Source organism: Ambystoma mexicanum, chromosome 9, assembly GCF_040938575.1.
Source record: "Ambystoma mexicanum isolate Mex_15411 chromosome 9, UKY_AmexF1_1, whole genome shotgun sequence".
Lineage (NCBI taxonomy): Eukaryota > Metazoa > Chordata > Amphibia > Caudata > Ambystomatidae > Ambystoma > Ambystoma mexicanum.
Window position 1 is genome coordinate 221717582 of NC_090931.1, and position 15652 is coordinate 221733233.

Here is a 15652-nt window from a genome sequence, read left to right on the forward strand (position 1 = left end):
TTGTCGTTTCCTTCCCCTATTTTTCCTCTCGATGGTCCTCCAGTTCTGTTTTTTCGGGCCTATTAAGCTCTCCTTCGTTTGTCGTGGCTCCTCCCCTCGTGCCTGCGGTATTCCGAGCAGCTGATCCCCCTCCTCACACGTCACAATTCTACATTGGACCCCCTCCCACATAAACAGCAATCCAAATGGAATGGTCCATTTGTATTTGACTTGCTTGGTAATAAGGTGCTGGACCACCGGACCCATTTGCCTTCTTTTCAAGAGAGTCACTTGTGCCAGGTCTTGTTAGAGCTGGACCTCATGACCGTTGACGGTGACTCGAGCAGATAATCTTGCCCTTCTCAGTATTTGCTCCTTTTGGGTGTAGTTCGAGAGCGCTACCAAGACATCTCTGGGTCTCGTCCCCGATTCTGGCGAGCATTTTGGTCCCACCCTGTGAATTCTGTCTATTCCTATCTGGGGTTGGGTATCTTCGCCTAGTACATCCGCGAAGAGTTGTGAGATTGTCGCCTGAAGGTCCTTGTCCTCGATGGTTTCTTTGTATAAAAATGTGTATTTGTACATTAGACCCTCGAGACCTGTTTTCAAGATCTTCACATTCCAGCTTGAGGCTATTTGTCGCCCTTGCCAGCTGTTCTAGAGTCTCATCTGACTTCTTGGTTTCCTCTTCCAATCTCTGGACCGTCCTTTCCAGTGTATCAGTTCTCTCCTCAACCTTCGCCAAATCCACCTTCACCTCTTGCAGGGATTGTTTCATATTCTCTCTGAGGGTGTGAAATTCTTCTTGTATGGACATTAAGAATTGGTCTTGCAGTTCTTTGAAACAGGATTGCATGTCCTTCTTAGTCATGGTGTCATCCCCATCTCTTGTCTGTTGTGGATCCACTTTTTCTCTGCTTAGTGTATCTGTTTTCTCTGTGCTCCAAAGCTGTTTCCTTTGGGGATGGCGGGGGTGGGAGGGGGCAGTTGGGTCAAACTTGGTGGCTTTGTTCTAGTTTTGGACATTGAAGCTATGTTGAAGCTCTGTATCCTGTTTTGGTTTGGTTGAACGCAAGTCCGCCGTAACCAACCCCCTAACCCCCCCCCCCCCCACCCCGAGTCTCTTTATGGTTATCACTGGGTGCCCCACAACACGCTGCTCATGTATCACCTATACAATGCGGGATGGACTATGGTGGTCATTGATTTGGTCCTCTGTTCAGTCCCTCGCGTGGCTGAGGGCACCAGCCCCCCCCCCCCACTTCCAGTGGGGATCGCAGTCCCAAGTTGGGTGGTTCCCTTGGTTCCCCTGCTACGGCTCCAACCTTCCTTCTGCAGGCAATAGCGAATAGCTTGTTGCGTCCCAGTGAATGGGGAGGGGGAATGCCACCCTCTTTGCCCTTTTGTGTCCTGGTGGTTAGTCCGCTGCCAGTGCGAAGAATGGGGACACAACTCCACAAGGAAGCTCTGAGGGTCTCGCTGGTGTGCCCCCTGCGCCTCTCTGGATGGCAGCTGGATTATCTGCTTTCGTTCTATCCTGGGGGGCCAGGAGGTATGTGCTGTAGCTGGCTGCCGCGCAATGGGAGCTTCTGTAGACTTACTTATTGCGGTCGTGGCACCATGGCAGGGGTTGAGGATTCGCTTTCAAACCGCTGTGTAGCCCGTCGCTGGCCCTGGTCTCAATGCCCATCTGCCACTGTGGGGACTGCTTGTGCTCCGGCTCTGGGGAGGGGCCGCACCCGATCCGACCGCTCCAAGTCCCTGTGCGGCCCCACTGGGGGTGTACTGCTCTGTGTCTGCGCAGTCTCTCATGCACCGGGGAGGGCGCCCTCTGGATCCTGTTTCGGGGGGGCCAGCAGCGCCGGTGCCTATTTTAGCCCCGGCGGGATCCACTGTTCCAAGCCGCAGAGACGGCCCTCTCTCCTAACGGCTGCCTCTCCTGACTCTGCTTGTGTGGCGACCGCCCTCGGCCTGCTTCGCCTCAGATGTCTGCACAGCGCTAGCACCTGGATGTGAGGCCCGTGCAGCTCCGCTCTGCACCACGCATCGGTTGGACTGCTTCCCGGGGCTGTCGTCAGTGGCCAGATATCTGTGGGTGCGTCCCACACCGGACATATAGGGGGAGGCCTCCTTTTACTGCTTTGCAGCTACCGGATCGCTTGTTGAGGTGCTTTGTTAGTTGGCCCGGCTGGGAGAGACCTCAAGCACGTCCTCTCACGCCGGGTGCCATATTGAGAGTCCTGTATTTGTTCTTTTAATCCATTTTGTTGCCAATATATGTGAGGGGAGACCCCCACTGCCCCAACTTCCACCTCCCACCTTTTGTATTACCCTTACGCACCCGCTGCCTATTTTGGCAGAGAAATGTGATTACAAACAATCGCCAAATTAACTACCTATCCCATTAGTCACAACTGTTCATAGATCCATTTGGTTGTCTTCTCACTTTCATATTAATTCATGGCTTATACTGTGTGCATCTTTAATAGATATTTGTCATCCCTTTGGTTAGTATGCCACTCATTACGAATATTTTCGAAAGGGAAACTAAATGATCCTAAACTGTGAAGATCACTATATGACTGTCCATGTATTATGGACTTTAAAAGGTTAAGGAACGATCATATAGAGGTAAGGAGTAATGGGGGGTAAAGATTTCCCTAATGAGGAAGGTGCTATGTAACCGTTTCACACACAATACAAATGGACATTACTTTATATTGAGTCTTCAAACTTTATAAATGCTTTTGTAATACTACGGCTCAGATAATGTCAGGGATGTGATTAGGCCGGGTTATTGTTACTATAGAAATATATGTGTTGTCGGTTACTAAATTGTTAACTGAATACAGGATGCATCGGCTCCATTTGTGGTTTCTCAGCATGATCACGATGTGTGATCCCGAGCAAATCACTGTTTGTGTTAGTTTTTGAAGCGTGTACAACTGGTCCATTTGCAGATATGTGGCCCTATAACAACAACTTGGACTTCACATTTTACACATAAATTATAGGATTTTTTCATGTTTTCTTGGTTTGTTTTCTTGTTTTCTTTTTCTTCCATTTTGCATTCATTTTCTAAAAATGGTCAATTGCATGATAGGTCCACCTAAAACGAACTTCTGTGCACTTTGTTCCCTTTCAGGAAACTATGTTCATTTGCACTACTAGGTATAAAAAAAGAACGTGTTAAACCTGGCAGAAACAGGTTACTTTTTTTGCTCTTCTGAGTCCAAAAAGTGTAAATGCCTACCACAATGCACACTTGCGAGAAGCGTTTATTATGGCTGTTTTTGGAATCCGCCCGATTTCAACAGGTGCTGAAAACAGGTGGATTCCATGGGAATCCTGTGCATTAATTCCAGCACGAACATCACTCGCTCACACTAATGCATGTTTTTTGGCATGGAGAGGTTATGAGGCTGGTGGAAACAGTAATTGAGTTCTATGCTGGCACTTTCTCTGCCAAAATAGCATCATGTTTTTACTCCTGTTTAGTTTTGGCTATTGGGTGGTAATAAGCTGAAACTATTGCATTACAGTCAGATCAGACCCAAAGCTTAAACGTGTTGTTTGGTTATGTGCACACCCATTGACTGCCAACGGCCATGCTATCTCTATGGCCATTCCCACCCAAACCCCCCTGCCCAAAATAACTCCTCATGGGAACTCTTTGAGATGGCTTTAATCAAACTTTGCACTGGAAGTGCCTGCCAGTGTTTTGTCAAAGCAGTCTTCTGAGAGCTAATTACTTAATTTGAGCTTTAAACCCGCCACTGGTGTAATACAAATGGCTTAATCAGGTCTGCCTAGCAGCCACTCGATTTATGAGCACTATGCAGTATCCTTTATTGAAATCCTGTTAAAAACAAGCATTGTCATAGCCAATAGTTTTGGATTGTGTGCAAGTAGTAGGCATTTGTTGGACACTACTATAAAATGCCCAGGTACTCGCACCATTTTGCACCTGCTCCCATCAATGGCCATTTAATACCATTGCTGCAGTGCCTGGAAAGTGCCTTTCCTATACCAACACAAAAGCCTAAATTGTTGGCATTGCCACCATTTAATAATTGCAATACAGATCACCAAAATTAGATCTGCAACCTGGCTAGTTTGCAGCTGTATTTTTCAAATTGCCAATATCTTTTTGATGCGTTTTATTGCAAAATAGGCAATTGCTGATATTGTTCACATTCTTGTGGGGATATTTGCTTCAAGCGAAATAAAGGGGGGGTCCCACAGCAAAAGAAACTCAAAACGTTGCCTCAGTAATGCTGAGAACACACATTACCACTAAGTCCAGAGATAAACGAGTACTAGAGCAAAGCTGTCACTGGAAGCCAAAGTTGACAGAGCACATTCTTCCCATGCTCCATTAAGTTAATCACGCACACTACCTTTAAGTCCAGCTTCCTCATCGCAGTCCTTAGAAACTGAGGAGGATCCCATTTCCGACAGGAATCACATAGTTGCCAACATGACCCACTCTAATCTGTAAGTGCTGTTTTGTCTTTGCATTCTGGGACTTGTATTTCCTGGGGTCCCATTATAAAACTCGGACTACAACTCCCAGAATGCAAAGAAACAAGGACTGCATAAGCACCTACAGATTAGAATGGATCATGTTGGTAACTATGTAAACACTGTTGCAGAGTCTGTCATGCCACGCTCCAAATGAGGTAAACAAGCGGCTGGATTAGCCAGAATTCTCCTACTTTGTTTATTAGCAAACAAAACACATGGGTATAGCAGCAGAGCCGTCCCACAGCTGGTCCATGTCACTTTGTAAGTACTATGACGAGCAAGGGGATTCATTAATTAATCTTTTGTATCATTAGTGCTGGAGACCAACCTCTAGGCACGAAAACAGGATTTGAACCGTGTGTTGGGTGCTGTTTTGCTTTCAAGACAAACGTATTGTCCCTGGGTTATCCTCTCCACCCAGCACGTCTCAAGAAGATGGCTGGTGACAATTCTAGGCATTATAAATGTGTGTGTGTCTGTACAGCAAGGAGTGTGTGATTGCGCCATTGCGCCAGGCATTTACATGTAAAAAAACATGAATGTGTATGGGAGTGGGAGAGTGAATGATAAAATCTTTATTTGGAAATATAAATTCCCATCAAAGAACAGAAAAAATGTTACAACAATAAAAACATGTAAATACAGTCAAAATCATGGGAGCGGCCGCGGGCAGGAAATCTAAGTTAACAAAAAATCTCACAGAGCACTAAAGGTAAAAGCAAATACACAAACACAAATGTATTTGCTTGTTTTTAAACAGCATGGAATCTGTACTCTTTACTCCTATCCCTCCCGGCTCCTCCACGTATATGCTCCTCCCGTTTATCCACAATCCCTAGTTTTTTTAATTCCTGTCCACCGGACAGGATCCAGAAGGTGGATAAAACGTACCTTATATTCCAGCGATCCTCCTTTCTCCTGGTCTTCAAAGTCAATGATTGCTGTCCCCTCCTCTCCTGGTTCAGGCCGAGAGTGATCCTGGCAGTAGAACAAGCCCTGTCCAGAGATGGAAAGCTGATCTGCGCACCGGTAAGGAGGCGGGGCATCGGCTGAGAGAGGAAGGAGTACTCCCTGGGCCCAATGCAGAGCCAGAACATTGAATTGACGGGTCCAGGAAGTGGATCCACCCCTGTTGTCAGATGGCAGTGGCTATCTTGGTTGGGGCATAATGCTAGACAGCTCAGGCGTGAGCCTGCAGAGGACTATAAAGTTTGAGACAACTTTTCAATGGCTCATAACTGTTGAAGGCATAATGAACTCATTGCAAAGGAAAGAAAAGAAGAGACATAGGGAACAAGAGGATGGCCTCTCTTCCCTGGAAGGAACGCCTCCAAAGAGGAGTAAAAGCTCGAAGCCCCATAAGAAAAAAGAGGAAGGGCTTATCCAAAAAGGAAGTCAAGCTGGTTGTTAAGCAGGCTCTACAGGAAAAGAGGCATGCCAGAAGGAGGTGGATTCCCTCTTCCACGTCATCTTCATCCTGACTTAACCTCGTGCTTGATTCTGTCCTATCTATTTTTGTCATGGTGTTGGTGTGCGCCCTGATGCCTGCAGGCTCTGGCGCGTTATAAATAAATAAATAAATCCTCATCCAGCGCAAGATCCACTGCATCTTCTTCATCAGAAATAGATCCAGACCCTACGGGGAAGTACATTGACAGAGAGGAAGTTGCCAAGATACTTCTTCATGTATTGGAATACATGGGGTTTTTTGGAGCCACTAGGTCCCCGGTCCATCAGCAAATCACCAGATTCGCTAATACAAGCATCTCCCTAAATTGGGGCATCCCCTGGATTCAGTCATCAGGGAGAAGATCCAGGATGAGCGGAAGGATCTGGAGCACATTCAGATGCCAAGGTTCATGTCCAAAATGTATCCATTAAGCGACGAGGTGAAGTCAATGCCGGAACCGGCAGGATTGGTTTTGATCCTTTTTAGTCTTGTGGAAGGTCATTGATGGCAGCAGAGGCGGCTGTGGTCCAGGACCCTATGGACAAAAAGGCAGATTCAGCATTCTAAAAGGACCATTCAGGGGCCTTTTTGATCCTTAGTGCCAATACCTATGTGTCCTGCACAACAGGGACAGTGCTAAACGGGGTTAAAGAGGCTTTACAAAGCTATTGAAGAAGGCAGTAATTTGATCTCGATTTGAGGGAGATGCTAAGCAAGTGGAGCTACTTTCAGACATCTCCTATGTTGGGGTCAGAGGAGCGGCTATGGCTATGGGTTCTGCCATTTCTCGGCAAAGATATGTGCACATAAGGGACTGGTGTACTGACGGGTCACAGCTGGCTATTGGACTAAAGCTTTCCTTTGAAGGCAGTAAGCTATTTGGCGCCACCCGGAAAGATAAAGTCCATAAGGTATTGAAGGTGAACAAGGGTGCAGACAGGCTCCAGAAAAAAGGAGAATATATCAGGAGGCTCAAAATCCTCACAATACTCGAAGGCTAAATTGAGAGAAGTGCACAGGATGAGAGCAAGTCACAAGTCCACGGACAGGCCTAGTTTCAACGAAGTTAAGAGGAAATTCCCACAGACCACACAAGTCCTGACATCCACTGTGGGCCAGTGGGGAGCAGACTACTACATTTTGCAAATATATGGCAGGAGTTTGCCTGTGACGTCTGGTCCATCAGGACAGTCACATGGGATTACAGACTGGAATTTTCTCAGCCCCCAGTACCCTCAGGAACAGTATGGTCACCATCCTCATGGTACAGCAACAAGACTTGGAAGGCATTGTCCCAGGGTATTTTATTTTTTTAATGTTTTTTTTAATTATATGGTTGAAAATGGATTCAACATTTAATACTGCACAATACAAGTAAAAAGTGAAGATACCAGCATACATTACAAGCATTACACAGAAACTGAAGTATAGAATATAAAATGGCCCAACATGAAATTTCATATACCTAAAAAGACTAAAACATTTCGTTTCACCGTCAACTTAATCAAATTCATCATATTTTCACATTTCATCAAATATTAACATAAACACTCAAAAGAACTAAAATCATAAAATATCATCTTGAACCTTAATCATAAGAAAATACATACAAATGCATCACGTTTAAGAATCCTGTGACTGCGATTACAATTGAGGTGGTTTGCCCAGCCAAACACGTAGACCACACTTGATTGTCCTCACTTCCAGTATTGTATCTAAAAAGTTTCTTTAAGTACAAACGCTCAGGTTTGAGAATACACTACACTGTTGTCAACCAATGTTTGAGTGATTCACACTGTCTGGCCAAGTTGCAAAAGTAACATGATGCTTGATCCCAAATCTGCTTTGATAGAATCAGATTCCAACAAAAACAATGTCAGGTGACTTAGCAAGGGGTAGGAGTGCACAGACTCCAACGTAGAGATCCAACCCTGCTGATATAAAAGTATCTTGACCTTTGCTCGATTGTGTACTAATTCGTCTGTGGAGCTACGGTTTTTATCAAGAATAACAATACACAGCTAGTAAAAATTCTGAATCCATACCCAGGGTATACAGGGGCTGCTGGAGAAAGAGGCCATACAGAGTGTGCCTTTAAAGGAAGAGAGGCAGGGGTATTGCTCAATTATCTTTCTGGCGCCCAAGGACAAGACCAAATTACGAATGATTGTGGACATAAAAGGCTTAAAAAAATGTATTTGCAGGGCCCCGATCAAAATGGATACTCTACAGAAGATCTTGTCATTCATTACCAAAGAGGATTGTCTGGCATCCATCGACTTACTTACAAAACGCCTATTGCCATGTCCCAATCCGAGAGGTTCATCAGAAATTCCTCCCATTTGCAGTGATGGGGATGCACTTTCAGCTCAAGGTTCTACCCTTTTGTCTCAAATCTGCCCCAATGGTATTCACCAAGTTCCTGTCTCCAATAGTCACCTAGCTACTTTTGGAAGGGATACAATTGTTCCCTAATTAAGACTACTCGCTAGTCAGGTCGGAAGCCAGGGCAACTTTTCAAATGCTGGTGAAGACCTGTCATGTGCTGAAGGAATGGGGTTTCCTGATAATTCTAAACAAATCCCACCTGGAACCATGACAGCACCGGACGTTCGTAGGGCCCATTTTCGCTGCAAGAGAGGGGAAGGTGTTCCTTCCAGAGGTCAGAACAGAGAATCTGCAGAAATGCCTCAAGGGAGTAATTGGTGTGAGTCAACCTCGGCCAGGGATCTTGTACGGGTCAAGGAAATATGGCCTCTTGTGAGTTTCTGGGGCCCTACGCAAGATTGCACCTACAACCCTGGGTTTCACATATTCTCAGTTTCTGGAACGGATTCCTATCTTGAAAGAGCCGATGAACAAGCTCAGGTGGTGGTTGGTAAATTCCAGTTGAAAGAAAGGGATTAACGTCTATGTCTAGTGGACAGGATCATGGTTGCTACCAATACTATTGGGTTGGGTTGGAGGGCTACCCGTCAACATTTGGCGCACCAGTAGCAGTGAGAGCCAATTGAGAAGTCCCACTCTGGAAATGGAGGGAAAAATCGTCCATTGGCAGGGCCCTTCAGTTGTTTACGGAGGTGGTGACCAGCAGGACTGTTCTGATCAGAACAGACAATTAAACTGCAGTGGCTTACATCAATCATCATGGAGGTGCAGGATCCAGTTGTCTGAGGTTGTTGGCAGTGGAGATTGGGCTTTGGGCAGAAGGTCACATAGCAGTCTTAGATGTGGCTCATGTAAGAGGGTGGGAGGTGTACAGCACATTGGAAGACCATTTCAGCAGTGTTTTTGCTTGCTCCCAGGCTCCCAGGAGACATCCTTAGGCCATGTCATCCCAGAGATTATACCACAGGTTTGGGACTCTGATTTTGGATCTGTTTGCCTCTACAGAAACACCTCAGCTAGAGAATATTTCCCAGATTTCTGTCCCCGGTGGTATGAGGTTGGATGTTCTGAGTTTGGCATGGCCCAGGTGGATTTTGAATGCATTTTCCAGAATTCCTCTGAATCCAAGGGTACTGGGGAAGATTGGGTCAAGTCAGGCAGACATAATTCTGTTGGTACTATATTAGCCACAGAGAGGGTGGCTTCTGGTGCTTCTGGAACTAGCAGTGGCAACAGTGTGTAGAATTCCCTATTGGTCTCCCACCTTGAGCAGACAGTAGGGGGCTCCAGAGGAGTGCAATTTACTTGACGATATGGAGATTCAGATGAAGGGGTTCATGAACCCTGGTATTTCCGTTCAAGTGAAATGGCCATTACAGATATATTGACGGCCTGCTACACGCAAGTGTTATGAGAGGCACTGGGATACTTTCAGGGGCTGGTGTGAACAGCTTGGTTTATCAGCATTAGAGTGTGTTTTGTTTTTCCCTCTGTGTTGAAATTCCTATACAATGGGTTTGACAAAGGGCTGGCAGAGTCATCCCTTGGGCTCAGTGGGTGGCCTAGAGCATTTAGGGAACACTGGGTCTTTAGAAATTGGGATAGCATCTTGTGGAAAACCGGCTTAGGAGTTTTCTGTCTTTCGTCCTCTGGCATGTGAGGCATCTCTATGTTGGAAACTCCCCGTGGTGTTGTCCTCTTTTTAGTTGGGCCCTTTTGAACCTTTGAAGGAGACAGGTCTCAAGTTCTTCTTTTTGTTAAGTAATTTTTATTAAGTGTTTATAATGAACAAATACAGAATACAGCAATTAACAACAATTATAAGAATTGGCAGTCAAATAATCCAAGATAAATATGCAAATTGAGTTAACAATTAGAAGACAATTAAGTTGTGTATCAAGGTTACAATAAATGCAAGAAAGTAAACGTCTAATTAATGATGTCAAGAAAAATTAATTTGCAAAGCTGTAACATCAGAATTTATTTAAGCAATAGATGAGAGATATAAACTTGAAAGGACTGCAAGAACACAATAGAATAATAAACCGACAGGACAAAACAAGACACAAGAGCTGAGGGAAAAACAAACAAAACGAAAACTGAAGTAACAAATTAAAGAGTCAGCTGAGGAGGCATTAAGATATTCAATCAACGCATTCTACTTTTGATCACATGTTTGGATATCAAATAGAGAGATGGCACAACCTGTTTCCAATCTGTGGATGTACCATATGTAATTCCACCAAGTAGCATAGTATAAGTGATCAAAACTTTTCCAATTAGAAGATATTAGAAGGAAACCAATGCAGACCAGAAAGTGGAATAACCTGGGAGAGAGAATATTGGTTAAATCAGAGTAAAGATGTGATCTAGCAATTAAATTGTCAAGATTGCATTGAGCAGTAAAATGGAACATTTTTGTATTGTTGTCAAAATCTTCCCCCACATTGAGAATACAAATTTACAATAAAAAATACAGTGTTTGAAATCAGCAGTACATTCTTTGCAAGATCAGCACAAGTTTGTCAAGTTGCGAGAAAATCTAAAAAACATGATGAGTAAGGTATGCCCTATTTAAAATACAAAACATGGTAGTATATTGACCAGAGAGGTCATTGAGCCATCCATTTTTGACAAGGTGATCAGCAGACAACACGCTCGAATCAGAAATTAGAAATGTATACAACTCTGCAGCCTCAGTGGAAACGTATCCAGGAAGATTTTGAAGTTGCATAGAAGAGGTTCGTTGTGGCAGACTTGCCAATCATAAGGTAATTACTTTAACAGCCTCTTGATAGGAAGTTTAATCTAAATCATCCAGTTTTAAGATATAGGCTAGAGTCTGGAAGGGGATCAGAGTATTTTAGTAAAATATGTATGAATGCAAGAGATACCTTTGCTCTACCACCTGTAAATAAGATTAAAATCCACTTTGAAATGTGGTCTCTTATAAAACCATAGACCAACCTGGTCTTGATCCAAAATGTCAAAAGAAATGACAAGTAGGCTTAACCAGGTGATGTTAAAATAGTGCAAGGTGGGGACATTTTTTAAGCCGGGCCAAGAGTCATGTTAAAAACATCTAATATTCTTTTTTTTTTTTAAACTCTTTTTATTGTTCAACAGTGGTCTCAACAGTTACAGCAACCCAATCCCATCAATACATACAAGTCAACAGGTAAAACGTTTACATTTAGTGTTACATGGACACTCCATCATCTGAGAGCATTTCACACAAATACGTGCGGAAGGGGCCCCATATGTCTTTTGGTCGGCTTGCCCCAGGCAATGTCAAAACATATTGTTCTTCACATTCATTGGTATTTGTCAGTTCACGGAGGAAAGTGGTCATGGTTGGTGGTGTAGCAGTTTTCCAGGCTTGAAGGATATATTTCTTCGCCACCGCACATGAAACATTAAATAATCTCCTAGTTTTCTCCGAACACTTGTCGATGTCTCCAAATAAGTATTTTTGGGGAGTTAACTGTGGGGGTATCTGCATGATTTCTGACAGTATCTCGACCACCTCTCCCCAGAATCTCAACAGCGCAGGACACTCCCAGTACATATGAAAGGAGCCAGCACTCTGGATCCCACACTTGGGGCATTCCCCCCGTATTCCGCCACAAATTTTACCATCTTAGCTGGCGTGTAGTGCAATCTATTAAGGAGTTTGAATTGGATCAGGCGTAGCCCCGCATTTAAAGAAACTTTTTTCGTGAGTGCACAGTATCTGTTCCATTTATCTTCGGGGATGGGCATTTGCAGGTCTGCCTCCCATTTGTCTTTGAACCGGTTTATTGTAGGGTTGTGGGTTTGTATTGCCACATATAATTTGGATATACCCAGCCCAGCTTTCGTGGTGATAAGTTGTGTACAGGGGTGTTGGGGGGGGCTCATCTGGAAACATCACCCACCTTTTCTGAAACGCAGCTCTAACCCTGTAGTATTGTAGTATTTTGAGGGGCCCACCGCCCATTGCTCGCGTGAAGTCTTCTTTAGTAGCGAATTTACCATTTATGAACATATTGTCCACCTTCATTTCCATATGAGGGTCCCAGGCCTCCTGGATACACGTATCAGAAGTTGGGGGGATACCCGGAAAGTTCCACAAGGGGACCTCTGGATTATATGGAGTGTCCAGCTTTAATCTTTTAAAAAGCGCGCCCCAGGCCCAGACCGTGCAGCTGACCGGGTCATAATCGCATATGTCTTTGTGTCGTGGATTAAATATAACTGACCTGATGTCTGCAGGAGATATAGTTTGTGTTTCTACCCGTGTGTGGTGTTACCCGTGTGTGGTGTTTCATCTGACTCTTCGTACCAGTACTTCGCAAACTGTGCCTGAGCGACAAGATAGTAGAGCTCAAAGTCTGGGGCCGCTATACTCCCGGTGTTATAGGGCTCTGTCATTTTCTCCCACCCGATTCTTGCCGTTTTCCCGTTTCATAGGAAGGCGACTACCAATGACCGCAATCTTGAAAAGAAGTCTCTGCCCGGCCATATGGGTATATTTACAAAGAAGTATAGTAGCTTTGGGAGGGCTATCATTTTGAGTAGTGCTATTCTGCCATATATGGGGAGGTGTGCCCAAATCTGTAGCTTGGTGCCCAAAGTCTGTAGTGCCTGTTCGTGGTTGTCTGCATAAAGCGTGTGTCTGGTTCTAGATACTAGCACACCAGGGTATCTGATGTGCTGTTCCGACCATTTGAGTCTGCATGTGCTTATTGGGAATTTAGTGGTGGGGGTGAGCGATAATATTTCCGATTTAGATGTGTTGATGACATATCCCGAGTATTCTGCAAACTCATGTATATCGGTCATAATGGGCGCTATATTTTTCTCTGGTTCGTGGACATATAGGAGTGTATCGTCAGCGTAGAGTGAAATTAGCTGGATGGAGCCTTTCATGTTTATTCCCTTATCCCCATGTCTCAGTCTGACAGCCGCTGCCATGGGCTCAATAGTCAAGGCAAACAAGATGGGCGAGAAGGGACACCCCTGCCGTGTACCCCTACCTAATTGGAAAAAGTCGGAGATGGTTCTGTTGGTGCATACTCTGGCACCTGGAGCGGTGTAGAGTAGCCGGACAAATCTAATGAAGGCGGGTCCCACCCCAAATGCTTCCAACACCGTGAGGAGATACACCCACGAAACGGAGTCGAATGCCTTCTCGGCGTCTAGGGCCACAGCGACTGCGCTTCTGCCTGGATCTATCTGCGCCATAATACCAAATAGTCTACGGAGGTTCAGCGCAGTAGATCTTAGGGGAATAAAACCATTCTGATCAGGGTGGACTAATGTGGAGACCAGGCGCAGCATTCGGTTCGCCAATACCTTAGCAAATATCTTAGCTTCAACATTAATGAGCGATAAGAGCCTGTATGATGACATGTAGTTAGGCGGGCGTCGGGGCTTGGGTAGCACATTTATAAATGCTTCTCTCATTGTCGGGGGTAGCATGTTTCCCTCTAGGGCTTCCTCCCATGTCTCTAGCATTATGGGAACTAGCTCCGTACTGAACTCTTTGTAGAATTCGGCCCCTAGCCCGTCGGAGCCCGGCGCTTTGCCCGATGCTAGCCCCATGATAGCCTCGCTCACATCTTCCGCAGTGATCGGTTGATCTAGAGCCATTTTGTTTTCAAGCGGTAGTTTTGGGAGCCCCAGTGTTGCTAAGTACGTCTTAATCTCAGCGGTAGTTTTCCTGTCTCTGTTTGAATATAGTGATTGATAAAATTAGGTAAATTCCTTATTGCCCTTGCCATATCTACGTGCCCTGGCCGGGGCTGCCATGTATTGTATTTCTCTGGCAGCTAGATCGTCAAAGTCTTTAATGGATTTGTGAATCTCGGCCAGAATGGCCCTATCATGTGTGCGGCTATAAGTTTCCTCAAGACTATTCAAGCCGTTTTCCACTCCTTCAAGCTCTCTTCTTACTCCCCTCAAGAGGCCCATGGATTTCGAGATAAGTGCCACCCTATCCCAGACCTTGAAGGTTTCCCATACCGTGGAGCCCGTGCCACCGTCCCAATATTATTAGTAAAAAACTCTGTTATTTCCTCCCGTAGGGACTCCACTACGCATGGGTCACCAAGTATCCCACTCAGCATTCTCCATCTCCTAGCAGGCCTGGGAACGTCTCTCAGCTTGAGCTCCAGTATTACAGGGGAGTGATCAGACAGTGTACGGGGCAGGATGTTGCAGCTATGCAATGTCTCAGACAGGCCCTGCGACACAAAGAAGTAGTCTATACGTGATTCACTGTCATGGACGGATGAGTAGTAGGTGTATCGCCTATCATCTGGGTGTAATGTGCGCCATGCATCTATCAATGTCATTTGTGTAAGTAGTTGACCCAGTGTTAGTGCCATTTTGGTTGGTGTCCTCATTTTCGTGCTGGATCTATCTGTCAACGGGTCAAGGGCCATATTGAAATCCCCCCCTCATACTATGGACGATGCGTCGAGTTTATTTAGGGTTTCATATATATTTAAGTAAAAGTCTGGGTCGTCAATGTTGGGGCCATATGTGTTAACCAATGTGATTTGTTTACCAGCTATCTCCCCCCATACCAGCACATACCTTCCCAGCGAGTCTACCTTATGTCCCGCCACCTGGAACCCTAATGAGGGGTGTAGGAGAATTATAACTCCCCTTGACTGAGACGAATAGTTTGTATAATATCGTGTCTTTCCCCATTTGGGCATTATATTCATCTTTGCGGCACCCATTGCATGAGTTTCTTGTAGCATCACAATCTGGGGGGCAATGTCTAGCAACATCATTTCCAACCTTCCTGGCCTTCATCGGGTTGTTTAGACCTCTTACATTCCAGTACAGGAGTGGTATTCTCAACCCATCTGTGCCAGAGGTCCTATGAGTGTCTTTACCAGCCATAGCATCAACCAATTCCAGTGTTCATATGACGGGAGTAGCAACCGTACCTGCGAGACCACTTAACCTTCATACCAAGCTCAAAACCAGAGCAACTTCGCTTCATCAACTGCAAGGCCGGCTTGCAACTTTCCCTCTTTTTCCCCCCTCCCTCGCCCCATAGCTCAACATAGTAAAGCATTTCCGTATACCCTGATCCCCCACCTGCACCATCTCCCCGAACTTGACGATGCAGCCCCATAACACTCATAACCTGCCCAGTGGGCTTACTTCTGAGCTGTTGGACCTTTCCAGAGGGACAGCTACTGTAGCCATCTGGCTGCCCTCAATGGGGGCTTCACGGCTCGATAAACAATGAAGTTCATTCCAGACCAACAGTGTTAGTGTTCCTTAAATAATCTCCCTGCGCAGGTC

At 45.3% G+C, this 15652-nt stretch overlaps 1 protein-coding gene across 2 annotated transcripts in view; it reads right to left on the bottom strand.

The window, feature by feature from the left end:
- LOC138487889 (NXPE family member 1-like) overlaps positions 1-10667 on the bottom strand; it is a 342495-nt gene extending 331828 nt beyond the window's left edge. For both annotated transcript variants that reach the window (XM_069614509.1, XM_069614508.1), the window contains exon 1: positions 10550-10667. The gene's annotated coding sequence lies outside the window, so the exon portion shown is untranslated. The remainder of the gene's footprint in view (positions 1-10549) is intronic.
- Between the last annotated feature and the right edge of the window lie 4985 nt (positions 10668-15652).